Consider the following 17,622-nt stretch of genomic DNA (forward strand, 5'->3'; position numbering starts at 1 on the left):
TATTGTTTCTCTTATTCTTTCCTTTGTTCCCTACTCCCTTTCTCTTCTGCCCATCATTCTTTGCAGGTTGAGAATGTTCAAACTTTTTCCACCCTATTACTGTCAATACTGCCTGGCAGAGCTAGGAGAATCCATAAAAAACTGGACCTCTCCTTGTTTCTTATCTGGTCCAATACTTTGCTAGTGAAGAGATCAGAGAAGCTATGGAGAAAGATGGGATGCCTTAAGCAGCTAGGAGCATCATTCTTCTGGAAAATCAACTGTGGTTTCTTCCCCCACCAAGTGTGGACCATATCTTAGGCACAATTGGTTTAGGGGGGGAAAGTATGCAAGGATCTTAACAAGTAAGAGGAAAATTCTCATCTGAATCATGCTTTAAACCATCCCCTTCAGATCGGAGTTTGGCTCTAGAGACTAGTTTTAAACCTGTATAACTGAGGGCAGAATTGGACCTGAAATGGGTAACTATCCAGAATGCTTCATGTCAACATACTGCATTTGTGCCAACATTATTTCCAGAAAAGCCATTTTGAGACTTAAGTCAAAGGAGACTGTATGTGTGATTTTCAGGCTCTGAGGTTGGCTTTCCTATGGAGGTTTTGATCACTCCAGGGAGGGGGAATGAACAAAGCTAACTCATGAAACATTTAAAAAGACTCCCTGAACCTTGTCAAATCTAGGTAACGATAAAAAGAAACTAGTAAATGTCAAGTGTGGAGTACTAACTACACAAAGATGAGTCCTTCTTTGCTGAATCCAAAGTGAAAATGACTCAGCAAAAAAGAAATGAACAGGTTGCCCACTCCACAAGTTTAAAATAGCCTTGTCAGAGATACCTCTTCCCATCACTGAAGGCTTTTAGCTTCCACTTCTTGCATAGTGTATAAAATGTGTTACATTAGAACAGGGATGGGGAAACTACAGCCCACGGACCAAATCCAGCCCACAGGACCGTCCTGCCCAGCCCCTGAGCTCTTGGCCTGGGAGGCTCCCTTCCCCCTCAGCTCGCTCGCTTTGCTGCTGGCGCAATGCTCTGAGTGACGGGGCTTTGAGCTCCTGGGACAGCACAGCTGCAAAGCCCAGCCTGACCTGGTGATGGCAGCAGTGGTGGCAGTGTGACCCAGCTCCAGCGTGGCTATAGTGCCACCAGTACTCCAGGCAGCGCGGTAAGAGGGCAGGGAGAAGGGGGGGTTGGATAGAGAGCAGGGGAGTTTGGGGTGATGGTCAGGAGGTGGGGTGTGGATGGTGGTTGGGGGGAAACGGTTGAATAGGGGCATGGATTCCAAGGGGCAGTCAGGAAGGAAGGAGGGTTGGATAGGGTGGCAGGGGGCAGTCAAGGGTAGGGGTTCCGGGGGCAGTCAGGGGACAGGGAGAAGGGGTGGTTGGATGGGGCAGGGATTCCAGGGGGACCGTCAGGAATGAGAGGAGGGATTGGATGGGGCAGCAGGGGTCTGGGGGCAGTCGGGGACAGAGAGTGGGGTTGTGTGGATGGGGCAGGGGTCCCAGAGGAGCCATCAGGGAACAGGGTGGGTTGGATGGGGCAGGAGTCCCGGGGGGGGGGGCAGATAGGAGGTGGGGACTGGGCCACGATCCCCTCCCCTAACCAGCCCTCCATGCAATTTACAAAACCCGATGCAGCCCTCAGGCCAAAAAGTTTGCTGACCGCTGCATTAGAAGAGGGCTGCATGGGTTTTTTTTTTAAGCACCTAGATGCTATGACAACATTTGGGGGAAAAACAGACCATACCATGTTATTGGGTGTCAGGCTCTGGGACCTTACATAATCATGTAGCGCTATTTTGCTGACTCACCCTGGCAGCCAGCTGGTGCTACAAAACCAAAATGGGTGTGTTGATAAACTGGAGAATTAGTCTGAAATCAACAAGGTGAAATGTTATAAAGACAAGTGCAAAGTACTATACATAGGAAGGAAAAAAATCATGCGCAAACACAATATAGGAATAACTGACTAGGTGGTAGTACTGCAAAAATGAATATGGGAGTTAGGGTGGATCAAAAATTTAATATGAGCCAACAAAATGTGACACTGTTTCAAAAAAAGCTAATATTCTGGAATGTATTAACAGGAACTCTGTATGTAAGAAATGGGAAATAATTTGGGGGAGTCTACTCAGCACTGGTATGGCCTCAGCTGGAGTATTGTGTCCAGTTTTGGGTGCCAACCTTATGAAAGATGTGGACAAACTTGAGAGAGTCCAGAGGAGAGCAACAAAATGATAAAAGATTTAGATACCTAACATATGAGGAAAGGTTTTTAAAAAAACAATTAAGTTTAGTCTTGAGAAAAGACAACAGATGGGGAACCTAATAGCCTTCCAATCTGTTAAGGGATGTTATAAAGAGGATTGTGATCAGTTGTTCTCCATGTCCACTGAAGGTAGGACAAAAAAAAAGCAGCTTAATCTACAGTAAAAGAGCTGCAGGTTAGATATTAGGAAACATTTTCTAACTATAAGGATAGTTAAGTACTGGAATATGTTACCAAGAAAAGCTGTGGAATCCCCATTATTGAAGGTTTCTAAGAGCAAGTTTAGAATAACACCTGTCAGGGATGGCCTAAGTATATTTAATTCTGCCTCAGTGTGGCGGGATAGACTATATGACCTTGCATGGTCCTTTCTAGTCCTATATTTCTATAATTCTAAATTGAAGGCCTGGATTACTCCTGGCACTATGTGGATCTGGAACAAATTCTGATCTCGTTATAATCCCTGTTGCCTTCACTGGAAGCAGTAAGTGAGGACAGAACTGAGTATTAACATTTGTATTGCCTCCAATTTGTACATGAGGTACAGGGTGCTTTAAAGTCAGATGTACTTGGGGGACTGGGTGGATGGTTGCTCTGCATGTATTTCATGATTCCATATATGCATAAGCAGGGTAAATCTCTCATGATCTGGAGTCTTGGTAAGAATGTCTGAATCATGTTAATAAAATGCTAAAAGAAAATGATGGCTGATCAATATAATGTAAACTATGGTATAGAAAAATACGTTTTTGAATTAAAGCCATAGATAAATAATTTATCTTTATCAAACCCTTTGTGTTTCTTATCCCCATAATTAAGACCATGTGTTGTGCTATAAACAATAACTATGGGAAATTACTCATAATTCTTCCTTGGTAAACTTGGGAAATAAAAGCGATGAGAAGTATGATTTTTTTTTTGTTAGCAGCTCTAAATTATTAGGGTGGAAAGCAAATGTCAATAGAACATAAAAGTGCTTTGTATAATCTTCACATTTGCTCATATTTTCAAATCCACTGTGGCTTATTAGTTCATGGGAAAAATGACAAAAAGGAATATAAACCAGAAAATGAATCCAGTATCAACAACTTGCGTCTATAGTAACAGAGAAATTGTAACGTGTAAGTAAAAAGTGGCAATATTAGGAAATGTTCATTGGGCAAACATTGTGATTAACCCTTTCCATCCTTTTCAGCCCAGCCCTATGGATTAAATCTTGAACATTGTTGTAGGCTGCGCCTTATGGCAGAAGCCTTGTGCTGATGAGACCCTTAACCTCTGTTTGCAAGAATGTATACAGCTCAGCTGCAAAAATTCTCCCAGGGCTGAAGCTTGACAGAAAATGTCTCCACCTGGGAGGAGTTTCTTTTCTGAATTTGGTTTGAATTAGTTCAGCCCTTTTCCACGTGCAGTAGGACATTTTGTTTGTTTGTTATTTTATTGGCTTTTTTTTAAGTAAAGCGAATGTCCTGATAGTGAAGTGCACTTGGCTGACACCGGAGTCCCGTCTAGCTACAGAGCGGAGTCAGTACAGGCCACCCTAGCACAAGAACTTCCCATGGTGCCCTGGCAATGGGCCAATTCATCCCTGTGCTACTGCAGATGCTGGCCTTGGGCCAGTGCCACTAGGTGGTCTGTGCCTCACTTATGCAGTTTGTCCCCAGAGCAGGCTAGGGAAGTTGACCCTTGTTGCTGGGGCCCAAGGGAGCAGAATTGCTGGGATGCAGAACCATCCCAGCCTCACCACATCCCCACCCGCCCCAGAACATCCCCTATCCCAGGAGGGGCATCGCCTCCTGTGATGGTGGCACAAAACTGTTCCAACCTGTTCTGTGCTTGATGTAGAGGTCCTCTGCACTAGGGCTAGTCCTGGGTATTGGGGGCTAGCATCTGCCTACAGACCCCTTTTGCCATCCTGGACATAAGAAACTGGGGCCAGTATACCTCAGCCCTGAGGCAGGGAGACCACCTCTAGGAGTAAGAGGGTAATTCAGGTTCCACTCTCTGTTTGCTGAGGTTGCCAATAAGGCTGAGAACTACATATCAATACTCAGCATTTGCAAGTGCTTTATAGGTGAACTCCTAGCCACATAGATGTAAATGGCAAAATTCCCATTGGTTTCAATGGGGCCAGGATTTGAACCCCAGTCTTCAGAGTAGAAATGCTAACTAAGCCATCCTCACAATGCCCTTCCGAGGGGGAGAGGGATTATTATCTCCATTGGGGAAAGTGAGGCAGAGAGGTGAAGACAGCACCTCAAAAACCTGGCAGGAATGGGATCCAAAATGTGGAGGTAAGGCCTCCGAGTGACAGGGAGTGCAAAGGGGCCAGAATGGAGGAATGGAGACTCTGCCCACTAGTTCTGGATTTGAATCCTGTGCTCCTTGTACCTTGAATACAAATAGGTAGGGCCCAGGTCACCATTGCCCTGCATGTTGTGTGATCATTTACACCAGCACAAGGTGAGAGTGCAGTCCTACCGTGCTGATTTAGCAGCATTTCCCACTGCTGTGAATGACTGTTCCAGGGCAGGCCAGTGAGGCACTGAGCCCATGCTCATGAGAGTGAGTGTAAAACACCACCAAATCGGAATTCTCCACTTACACTCCTAGAGGGAACAAAGGGGGGCCAAGCTAGAGGATCAGTGTGAAATGGGCTCATACACAGAGAAAGACAGACGTGCCTAGTGATCAGAGAGACGTGGCCGGCGGGAACCAGAGATCTAGAGAAGTGAGTGTCACAGGATGCACAGAGACACAATGCAACGAGCAATTAATGCCTGCTCCTTCACTACTGTTGTCGGTTGGAGCTTTATTATCGACTTCAGTGTGCTCAGGATGATGTCCTCAGAGAGCCAGTGTAAGAAACAGAAATGTAGTTAGGGAGATGCAGCCTGTCATAAACAGATAGTTAAGGGTTAATGTCTCTTTTACCTGTAAAGGGTTAAGAAGCTCAGTAAACCTGGCTGACCCCTGACCGGAGGACCAATGGGGGGATAAGATACTTTCAAATCTTGGTGGAGGGAAGTCTTTTGTTTGTGCTCTTTGTTTTTGGGAGTCCTTCGCTCTTGGGACTAAGGGGGACCAGACATCAATCCAGGCTCTCCAAATCTTTCTGAATCAGTTTCTCATGTTTCAAACTTGTAAGTAATAGCCAGGCAAGGCGTGTTAGTCTTATTTTTGTTTTCTCAACTTGTAAATGTTCCTTTTTTGCCAAGAAGATTTTGCCTCTATTTGCTGTAACTTTGAACCTAAGGCCAGAGGGGGTTCCTCTGGGCTACATGAATCTGATTACCCTGTAAAGTATTTTTCATCTTGATTTTACAGAGATGATATTTACTTTTCTTTCTTTAATTAAAAGCTTTCTTTTTAAGAACCTGATTGATTTTTCCTTGTTTTAAGATCCAAGGGGATTGGATCTGGACTCACCAGGGATTGGTGGGTGGGAAAGGAGGGGGAGATGATTAATTTCTCCTTGTTTTAAGATCCAAGGGGTTTGGATCTGTGTTCACCAGGGAATTGGTTAAGTCCCTCAAGGCAACCCAGGGAGGGGAAAGTTTTGGGGGGACAGAAAGTGCTCCAGACACCGAAATTCTGGATGGTGGCAGTGTACCAGATCTAAGCTAGTAATTAAGCTTAGAAGTGTCCATGCAGGTCCCCACATTTGTACTCTAAAGTTCAGAGTGGGAAAGGAACCTTAACACAGCCAAAGGAACAGACACCCACCTAGAAGAGTCTCAGCTTGAAACCAATAACTCACGCTTGGTGGTGACTTTTCTGTGTGCGTTTAGATGATTGTACAGCTCCAGAACAGTTTATAACATTAAAATGTTGTCAGAAATGAGGGAAGAACCAGTAGTTCCTGCCAACACTTGTTTCAATACTGATGTTCTATTTGGCACTTTACAGTTCTGTGGATTCTGACCTGTCCCTTGAGAACTCGAACCATAGCTTAAGCTGTTCTAGCCACCTTCAAAAGCCTGGTGGCACATTACCTAAACCTGTCTCATCCAGAGCTTCTGATCATTTCACAACCATTTTGTAGTTTCCTGCAGGTACATTGCTCACCCCTCATCCCAGGAAATTTGATTGTGGTTGGAAAAAAACCCTCTTTTACCTTCCTCTGTAACCAGACAAGTCAGATAATGGGCTGACAAAGCTGCTAGCTCCACAATGGGACTTCTTTCACCAGTTTCCCACTCTTACTGGTTTAAGTGGACTAATTTTCTCTTTCACTATTTGTGTCTTGCAAATATATTTAAAGAAGTTGTACTGGGAGTTGACACATTTGCTCCTGTTTGGTATTCAATATCTCCTATTACTGATTTTTTGACAGCTCTCCCAAGTCATCTCCTTGGCCAGGTTGACCAAAAGCCTCCTTTTGAGATTCAAGTGGTTTTTACATTCCCACTTAGCCACTCTCCTACTGATCGGAGAGGAGCTGTGAAGGCAGCTCACAGGTCAGGTAACTGTGTCTGTTTCAGAGTAACAGCCATGTTAGTCTGTATCCGTAAAAAGAACAGCAGTACTTGTGGCACCTTAGAGACTAACAAATGTATTTGAGCATAAGCTTTCGTGGGCTACAGCTCACTTCAGCGGATGCATAGAATGGATCATAAAAGAAGAAAATATATGGCTTTTGTAGTGTATGCAGACCTGGTTGCCAGGCTGCTGATCTTTGGGTCCTTTTAAATGCCAGAGCTAATCTCAGCATTAAAAAATTAGATGGCCCTTTGTGTTGCTGAGAGGGCTCAGACTTCAGCAGCCCCAGGTTTACATTTGGCCTATCTGAGGAGCGAGTGGGGTGGAAAGATGGCTGTAAGCTCAGCCAATATGGGGCTAGCTAGGGGATGAAATGGCCTCCCTTGTAACTTAGAACAGCCTAACATAGAACCCTGCCCCTCCCCCACACCTGGTAAGCCTGCTACCCCTTTCCAAACTGACCTGGCTCCGTGTTCCAGGGAAGGAGGTGGCGCAGAGCTTGTTATGCCAAGGATTCCTCTCTGTTAGGGGGAATCCCTGGCTGCCTCTTTAAGGCTGCTTTCCAGCTTCTATAGCAGCACAAAGCAGCCAGAGCAGGTCCCAAGGATTGAGCCCATAGATTCAAAAATATAAACTAAGGGCTAATTCCAAAAGGCACTTAGACATCACAGTGCTCAGCATTGCAATGCCTAGCTTGTAGGTGCCCTGCCACCCAATGGACTTCACAGCCCCATTACACACACAAGGGAATCGCAGAAGCCAGTGATGTGAGGCAGAGGTGAGTGGGGAAAGTTGCCTAAGCTAGCCAGTAAGAAACACTAGGCCCTGCCCCTCAAAGGGAGTCAGGTGCCTATCTTTGCTTAGGACTCCCAGCCACACCTTCTCTCCTAGAGGTAGGTGACTACACCAGGTCAGCCCTTTCTCACCAGAAGCAGGAGACACCCCCCACCCCATGACAGCCAATAGCCAAGTAGTTGAGGCACTTCCCTGGGATGGGAGAAACCTGTTTTCAAATTCCTGCTCTGCAGCAATGACTTGAACTTGGGTCACCCACCTCCCAGGTGAGTGCCTAGAGTCAACCTCTCTCTTTCTCAATTACTATTTAATTGTTTATACAAAGCAAAACAGCTCCAGTGGGAGAAAAACCATGCTTAGAATGCCCTTTAGTGCAAGGGCTGAGGGGCTCATGTGGGATGTGGGAGACCTGGATTCAAGTCTCTGCTCTGAATGAGGTAGAGTGGGGATTGAAACCTAGGGATCCCTTGTGGGTGCCCAGAGCATTGGGCTGCTGAGTATTCTGGGACACCCACCTAAAATTCCTGATCCGGTTGCCCCTGTCCGTCTTTTATGTGGAGCTCAGACCCCAGTAGGCAGGCTTGGAAAACACCTAATGGATTGGGCCCCCCTGGAGATACAGGCAGGAAAAAGCCTAGTGTGTGAACCTCGCTGGGGCTTAGGCTGAGCAGCTCAGGCCCATCAAGTCTTGGGCAGTTTTATACATTCCCACTGGCAGACACTGAGGCAGCGAGGGAATTTTACTGGGAGGCACTAAGACATCTATGGCATTTAGGCTCACACAGGGTTAGCAGCAGCTGAGTAGGTTTTGAGGATCTCGGTGGTGCCTAATTCTTTATTCAGATGCCTAATAGGGCAGTTAGGCACCTAAGTTCCTTTGTAGATCTAACCCTGCAGGGTGTAATGTGGCTTTTAGCCTGAGCTGTCAGTAGGGTGTAACACAGAGCCATCTTGCCCCAGTGGGAGCTCTGGGAGGCAGGTTTGAAACACCCAGGCTGTCACATAGGGCATGCTCCCTACTCCCCTGTAGGGATGCCTGTAAGGCTGACCTGCTCTGTCAGGGTGCCTTGGGTCTAGAACAGGGATCGGCAACCTTTCAGAAGTGATGTGCCGAGTCTTCACTTATTTGCTTTAATTTAAGGTTTCGCGTGCCAGTAATAATTTTAATGTTTTTTAGAAGGTCTCTTTTTATAAGTCTCTAATATGTAATTAAACTATTGTTGTATGTAAAGTAAATAAGGTTTTAAAAATGTTTAAGAATCTTCATTTAAAATTAAATTAAAATGCAGCCCCCCCCGACTAGTGGCCAGGACCCAGGCAGTGTGAGTGCCACCTTCAGCACACATGCCATAGGTTGCCTACCCTTGGTCTAGAACATGCTTTCTGGCTTGGTTCCTCAGAGCCCGCGTTAGAGACCCTGCAAAGAGCCACCTGTTTTCCAGGCTCTTCCTCTGGCAAAAAGCAGCTAGCCTATGGGGAAGGATGTCCATCACAACAGCCACATAAGTGGGCAGGAAAGGGTGGTCTCTGTTTAATGCAACTAGAGAATGAGAGGCACAAATGATATTCCAAAATGTATATAGTATATTTTGGACACCAGAATTAAATGAATCTTGCTGATAACTCTGGAATCTATAGGTAACCATGGGAGATGCATACAGGAAATATACCCTAAAATCCACCTAAAAGCATGCAGCCTTTCAGCAGCCCTTGTGGCCCTAAGAACCTTGCTTGATTGTAACTGACTTCTGACTATTACCAAGCTTTCATTGAGCTCCCACCTGTTCCTGCAGAATGGAAGTGAGGCGGTGTTGAAAAGATCATTCTTGCCTTTGTTCAATATGAATCAGTTATTTTGGGGAAGACCCTCCCCAGAAAACCCTGTCTCCATTGACTGAATACCTTTTCAGATGAACAAAGATTACCTAGTGTAGTGAATGTAAAACTACACTGCTGGAACTAAATCCTTCATGGATTAATATGCAAATTAAGCTGAGAAAAGCCTGCTGTGATTGCGATGCATGTAGCCCACCAGATCCTAGGCAGCATTTGTCAGTTATGCAAGCTTTCTTAGTTAAGTTTTTATAGGTGAGGATTTGGGAGACCGCTTCAGAAGAAGAACTGTACAAAATAGATCAGTAACCCTAACTGTAAGCAAACAACCTGCTTTAGGGGAGTATGGGCTGCAGCACGTTGGCTAGTATGTTTCATTGCTTGGTCTATACATGATGTAGAAGATTTTATGTGGTACAGCTTGTGTGGATTAGTTGGAGTTTGATACTACAAAAGGTTGAGATGTGGGAGTTTGTTATACTGAGCTGGCTGGAAAGTGTACATAGTGAAATCTGATGTAATGAAGGATGTGCTTAAGGTGCCTAAGATTTCAAGATGATGAAGAAAAGGTAAGTAAGCCCTGTTGTCTCCAAACCAGAGCAGCTGATGTAGCTAGAGTCCCAGATCTGCAGCTGAGCTAGGATGCTCATAGACTACTAGGGATGAGTGAACAGCAGCTGTAATGGTTTGAAACCTGGATTCAGCAGTAGCTATAAGAAATCCAGAGTTTAAGAAGTGAGGTTCATTGATTGCCTGTAGTATGAACTAAGTCAGCAGGTGGGGAAGAAGCTGTGCTCGTTAAATGAGAATTGAGTCAGCCTCTCACTCCACATGCAGAAAACAAAAGGGAGAAGGAACAATACCTGACTTCAGTCAAATGCTCTGCCACCCCCACAAAGTAAGGTCATGCAATGTGTGGTCTTACATGCTAGTCTTATCTTGACCTATGCTTCCCAGTGCCAGCTGCACAGATGGTATGTAACCTCACTGACTGATTTCAGGGCCTTGCAATGTTTAGATACAAGGCCAAGTTAAAGACACTGGAAACCTTCACCATGAATTACCTTTTGTTTTGTACTGTCCATGACTGTCAGATCATTTGTCTCACTGGGACTTAATATTTGCATGTGTTGATATCTAAAGTACTTCAGCAGTAAAGAACAAATCACCCTTCCCAGGAAATTACTCATACTACAACTTCACCATCCTTAGTCAATTTGAGGCTAGCCCAGTAATATGATAGCCATGCATTATGTAGTTATGGGAACTCTGGTTTCTGGAACAGACTGAGGTTCCCAAGCTCAGCTCCAGCAATACTAAGGTGTGTCATTCATGTAACAAACTCAGGGTAGAGAACAGGCTGTGAGGCTGCAGTATCTAGCACTCATCCTGGGAGCCTTCACAGCTGCAATATTGCACTGAGGTAAGCTTGAAAATGATTTCTCTTTAAGCACAACACACACAAAAATGTCGTAAGGAATAGAGAAATGGTGACACATACAGAGCTACATCTATGCCAGGCACACAGTTGGAAACAAACTGACTCAACATGGTTCCAGGTCACAGTGCATTTTATTACCAGTTTTGCAGGTGGCTATCACCTATTGTTGATTTAACTAGAGAGAATGTATTTGTATGATTCAAACGCACTTTCTATACCATCGTACAAAGAAACAAAAACTCTTTGCATAGGATTGAAGGGAAAATGTTTTACAGAACTGAATATAGCTGAGGAGACCAAATTATTTCAGTGTTCAGAAGAAGGATGACTGAGGTATCATGGGATAGAATGTGAAAGGGGTTAGCCCTAGCAAAAGGCACTGTGAAGGAATGGTGCTCACAGACACAACTTAGTCCAGGATGTAGAAAGCATTGAGATAACATCAAAATCTCAACCTCAGTGTGTTTTTCAAGACTGAAGGCACAGGTGCTGAAACTAGTAGTGTGGGCATCCCTGGCTTGAAGTGTTTTCCATTACATAATGTACGTGGTTTACAGTTTGGTTCAATGGCTCTCAGCACCCCCACTATAAAATTGTTCCAGTGCCCCTGACTGAAGGAGGAGGTTAAAGGACCTACTCTCAGGTTTTATCTGTTACTAAAGGCTCAGTCATGCAGTCTTTACTCAAGCAAAACTTCCATTTATTCCAATGGGAGTTTTTACTGAATAAAGCACTTCAGGATTTATTACCAAGCATCACATTAAATCAACCAAGGATCCCTATGTCAGGACACAGTCCTGTTTCCACTGAAGTCAATGGCAAACTCCAAATGATTTCAATTACAACTAAATCAGGGCTGCTCCACAGGGGTGAAATCCTTCCCCACTTGAACCCAATGGCAAAATCCTATTGACTCCAGCGGAGCCAGGATTTTACCTGCAATTCTTTGGAAAATCATGAATGCCCTCCATACTAATTTAACAGTCTACAGATCTGTCATTCTGTCTTTTTACAGTGACCTGGTTTCAACTTCACTCTTCCAACTGCCTCAGTAATTTACAGGAACAAAAATCAGGTTGCAATAGAGCAATACAAAGCTCACTGAACTCATAAGAATAATGTGATATTTAAATGACACAAATATGGCAAATTCTATCCTGCCTTAAGTACCTTTGCCACCTGTTGGCTTCAGAACAGTGGCTGAGTATAGGCTTAGGCAGAATATTCTGTTAAACCTTCATTGCAAGAAGGCATCTCCATTCAGCAGCCATTTTGTAGCTGATGGAAAGGTTTGGACTCTAAGCCATGCCGTGTTTTGTTTTGTTTTCCTGAATACCAAAAGACAGCTATATTTTTCCATGCAAATTGTCCAAAAGTTATACAAGTGCTCTGATACACTGAAAAGCCTCATTTTCTAAACTTTAGTTTGCCATTAAAGAATATGTACATATAAAACCACCTGGCTTTCCCATCTTAGCTTATGCTATCTTTTGTCTTTTACATTGCAGCAATCATGATTTTGATTAATACTCATTCTCATAAGTAAATGAGACATATTTCAAATGTATTTCACATAAGAGATGTACAACTGTATCCAAAATTGTTGTCTCAAACAAGTATCTGTCAGAGCCAACCCTCTTTCAATTGGAAGGCTCTTACAAGCTTTGTTTTTATAGCATATGAAGTAGCAATGGGATCCACTTGTTAGTTAATCATCTGATTAAACCAGGGACACCCAGAGTTGCCCAATTGAAGTCTATATTGGGGAATTAAGAAAATCTTGATGGCCAGGGATCACATTTGCATAAAAGAGACCAGATTTAGCCACTCTCATCAGGAACACAAAGACATGGCCTATAGAGACATATAGCATGTGTGTTGTGCTTCATGTTAGTATCAGTCAGAGCCCAAAGGGAAGAAACTCCTGCTCCGTGACTAAGAGGCTGATGCTGGAGGGGAGGGCACAGGGTCAACTTGTTGCTGATAAGCTGAGCATTTCTTACTGATAATGGTGCTGGAGTGGTTTCTGGGTGAATTCCTGCCTCTAGTGCAAAAGGAGCAAGGGAGGTCTCCCTGTGAGACAAGGGGTGGGAGTAGGGAACTAACTACCATTGGGTGGAGTGCCCACCCCGCATCCAAATAACATATTGGGAAATTAACGTGTTCGACACTTGGGCACTGTATCTTCCATCCAGGCAAATCTTTCTTCTCCAGTATAATATGCTGATAACAATTGAAGTGTGTACAGTTACTACAGGGGGGAAGAGAGAGCTTCAGGAAATGCAGATTCCTGGGGCTAAGGGGTTTTCTCAGCACATTCAGCTGTGATCTGTTATGCACTAGGAGAGCATTGGCACTCTCTTTTCCTGTCAGCTCATACCAAAGTTACTCATACAGGGTTATTAACTGTTTCTGTATTCAAAAGCAAACCTTGAATGATGTTTCCAGTAAAGCAGCAGTATTGTGAATGGGAACAGGGCCTTCAGGCATGAAAATCATTTAGAAGACCTGTTAGGTCAGGTTGTTCCCTGTTCTTCTACTTTTGTCTTGTCTGGCTTTAAATGCGCCAAGCCAAGGGGTTTCCACTACTTCCCTCAGGCAGCTATTACAGAGGCTACTTGATGTCACCATTAGGGATAACAAACTTGATTCTGTGAAATAATAAAAGTAAACTGTTTAATTCAGGTGGACAGAAAATAGGTGAAGGACCCTAGTCTTATGACTGTACCGTATCTCAAATTTAACCTTTTATTTTTGCATTCAGATCATATGAGGCTAACAGTGTCCCACCCCACAGCTGTCTCTTTCAATAATTATTCCTTGGACATAGTTATAAGTCATCCGGCAGCAGCAAGCAGCACATAAACCCCCCCTAGACAATTGCATTTCATTTGGCTAATGCTTAGAATTGCCCTGTCACATGTACTATTCTCTCTAACTCCCTTTAACTGTGCCAAAGTTCTTTGGCTATTAGTAATGGGATGTCCTCGAAACCTACTGAAAAATAATCGCTCAGGCATGTTTCTGAGGTGAATAAAAAACACTTAACAGATGTTTACTGACGAGATGTTTACAATGAAATATCCCTTCTGCTTTGTCCAGCTATTAAGACAACTAATTTTATTTCTCAGGAGTTCTACAACTACACCATTAAAAACCTTTAAAATTGCTCATATTTAAGAGCAAAGTGAATGAGGCAGCTATATAGTTAAGGCTCCCAAGAGTTTCTATTCTAACCCCCCCTTCAGACCCTCTCTTCATTCCATCACCATAATTTTCTGAAACTTTAATCTTTTCCAATGAAATTTTCCAGACCTAGTCTTTATATAAAAGGGGAGTGTGTATTGGATGGGGGAGGGGAACAAGGAGAGAAATTTGAATGAATATGGGTCAATTATTTTTGAGCCTGGAGAAACAAAGAAATACACTTTCCCTATTACAGAAATAAAACAAACCATACTTTGAGGTGTTTTTTTTTTTTAACATCTCTAGAGTCAAAGTATCCAAGGTAAATAAATAAGAGTTGTCGTTGAGTGGTTCAGTGAGAACTGATATTGATTTGGCTGTTGTTACCCATTGAAAATTGTTTGGGGCATGTGCGGTAACTTTAACAATACAATGCCATACTTCTAAGTTCCACAGCTATAGAAGGCCACCATGAGTATCGTTGGGTAACTATCATAGCTGTGAACGGGAGGTGCATGCTGAATGAGGCAGTATCCCAGAGACAGGGTATAGTTGGAACCATGAATATCTTGTAACGTGCATTGTGGGACCTTACCTCTTCCACTTTGCTCTTTAAATATGAGCAATTTTAAAGAGTTTGGGAGGTTTTTTTTGGAAGGGGGCGGTTGTATGGTGCAAAAGGAACGAGGCAGGAATCCTCTTGCCCATTGGGCATCTGGGGCTACTTACTCACACAAGTGGTCCTATTGACTTCTAACAGGACTACTTATGACTAGATTACTCATGTATTTGCAGGTTAGGCTATTGATTGTAGCATGAATAGCTGGTTGGCAGAGGGCAATGTCAGGCTGACTCTAGTCTAGGCACTTACAGCTTCTGTCGCTGTTGGAGGACCCCAGTTCCCAGGGTGCCTTCAGTGGTAGCAGGGATACAATTCCCTGATCTTTTAGCCAGAAACATTGGGGGTGGGAGGCAGAGCAAGGGCAGCTGGCCTCAGCAGTGCTACTGACCGTGCTCAGTACAATCCAAGCAGCACATCTGAGGGGCCACGTGACCTTGCATCCTCAGTCCTCCTCTCCCCTCCCCCCCCCCGCACGCATCACCTCTGCCTTTAGCAGTTGAGTCTCTTTATTAGAGTCCAGACAGGGCTCCATGTACCCTAGGTCCAGACCAGGCAATATGATGACAAGAATGGGTCACCAACAGTCTCAGGCCATTGAGACCCCTATGATGGAATTTCTTAAAGGGTTGGTCTTGAAGAGACAACCAAGCTATTAAACTAAAGGAGGCCCAAAAGAAATGTTATCTTTGTGCCCTTCTATTGGACTGCCCTTTGGAGAACACAGTTAAGATGAAATGTGTGTTTCTGATCACCTTTTTCTAATTCCCACTATAATATGTACACTTAGTTTGTAGGCACCTTTTCCTTTCCACAAGCGCTAATAAAGCCTGAAGATTCCTCTTCTGTTTATTAGAAAGGAGTATGTTTTATGGGAATCTACCAACTAACTATTCAAGAATAGCATCTGAAGCACCTATGACTGTCTTCTCGCTCATGGGTCATCTGGCATGATAAAAAATAAGAGGGTTTGGTGAACCAAGACTGTGTAAGGTTGGTAGGCATGTGGGAGAGTGATGTTATTCTAGGACACTATCTAGATACGGTACTTTTAAATTACATATACTGGTTTATAACTTTCTGTTTGTATAGTCACTATAGTGTTTTGTTTGGATTTTGGTGGCGGAGCAGTTTATAATAAATGCAGACCATGTTCCCAACCTCATAGTTAAATGCCCATACCGGACCAAGTTACTGTCATTATAGATGGCACTACGCCAGTCAGATAGCTCCAGTTTTACAGTACATTGTTGTATCTATTTCTACCCTACAGCTATGGTACATGTGGTGCTTTCCAAATTCTCTGTTCTAATAATAGCAGGCATACCAGTTCCGTAGATGTGGACTTTCTTTACATGTAAGCAATTTTTATTGGAATGTAGCTTTACTAGCAAAAAGTTTTTAGCTGAGTTTATTTTGTACTACACCATAATTGAACTATAACAGAAACAACTGAGAACTATAAAAGAGACAACTGACTTATCAAGACAACTGAGAAAATCAAATGCTATTTTAAGACATGCAAAAAGGATCTCAGATTTAACATTTATTATTTAGTGAAAAAAATTAGCAAAAGCCCACAACCGATTTGTTTGCTTAGACACAGCAATATTAATCTAAAACATTAAACTTTCCCTCGCTTAGACTGAGCCTCTTCTTAATACTTCTAGCAAGAACCAGAAAAATAACTACCTCTATGCAAACAGTTACATGAGTAGCTCCCACTGTTCTGTGTTCATCATAACTTCATACATATTTGTATTTTGTTCTCAAATGTCTGCCCTTAGAATTAATATTTCAGGATATTTTGGTGCCAGGTACAGGCAATTCTTAAAAAAATTAGGTAATTGTGATACAAACCAACTATCAAGAAATGAAAAAATCTCAATCTCACTAATCACTTCCATGCTCTAAAATATATACCTTTGAATATGAACTTTTAACATCTGAATGGCAAATTTAAGCAGTAGGGTGTCATGTATATAAGGAATCCTATTTATTATTAAATTCACTATTAGTCTAGCCCACCAATATCTGTCAAGTAAACCTTTAACAGCAGAAAAAACTCAGATTTAAAAAAGCAGTTGTCAATCATATGTAAATAGGAATACGCTTGAAAAATCCACTCGTCTGTGGTGAATAGGAAACTTTTTCCCTAGGAAAGTGAGATTAATTCTGCAGAATCTCAAATTTCATTAAGAAAAAAGCTGCTAGTCGTCATGGCTGCAAAGAAAACCTTCTAAATGTGAACCAAATGCAAACTGATGCAGTGAAGTCTTCCCCAGTCAGCAGACATACAGCTCCAGTGCTTCAGTTGCTGATCAGAACTTTTCCAAGATAGCACAGTGAAAATTGGGAGCTTAAATTCATAGCTTTGCTAGACACTAAAATCATGATCTTAATAAAGACATTGGATTTATGGCTTATTACAACAATCTGTAACACACTTACTCCCCTTTTAGTCCTACTACTACAGAGGTGTTAATGGGCCAGTTCTCCTTGAATGTCCCTGAGAATATATGCTAACTATTTATGCTAAACTATCTGTTCAATCTTGAATTTAGCTGTGACGCTCTTAGTACCTTTCCTAGTCCTGAGGAAAGCCTGTGTGTGGCTGGAAAGCTCATCTTTCTCACCAACAGAAGTTGGTCCAATAAAAGATATTACCTCCCCCACTTTGTCTCTTGACTGTTGTTAGTCAGATTCATTCTGTTGGTACTTAGGAAAGCTATGAGCAATGGCAGGGGAAGGCATTAGGGAGGAGCACTCAAAAACAGAGGCTGGGTAAAAGTAGACAAGTATAGAACGTAGTCGCACCATAGCCAGGAAGCTCTGGTGTACAGAGCAGAAAGGAGGGAGAAACTATGCCTTCATCTTTCCAGCAGCCAGGGAAATTTGAAGCCCCCTTCAAAACCATCAGACTTCTACTGACTAGAAGCTGATATGAAAGATGGAGTGCCTTGAGTATAGTTCTGGGACAGTATCTTAATAGAAAGA

At 43.2% G+C, this 17,622-nt stretch overlaps 1 long non-coding RNA gene across 1 annotated transcript; it reads left to right on the forward strand.

The window, feature by feature from the left end:
* The first annotated feature begins 1,179 nt into the window (after positions 1 to 1,179).
* Positions 1,180 to 17,303, forward strand: LOC115658908. The gene is made up of 3 exons (XR_004002404.1): positions 1,180 to 1,190; positions 4,836 to 4,838; positions 17,229 to 17,303. It is a non-coding gene; the product is annotated as an uncharacterized LOC115658908 (long non-coding RNA).
* The last annotated feature ends 319 nt before the right edge of the window (positions 17,304 to 17,622 follow it).

Source organism: Gopherus evgoodei, chromosome 10, assembly GCF_007399415.2.
Source record: "Gopherus evgoodei ecotype Sinaloan lineage chromosome 10, rGopEvg1_v1.p, whole genome shotgun sequence".
NCBI classification, from domain to species: domain Eukaryota; kingdom Metazoa; phylum Chordata; order Testudines; family Testudinidae; genus Gopherus; species Gopherus evgoodei.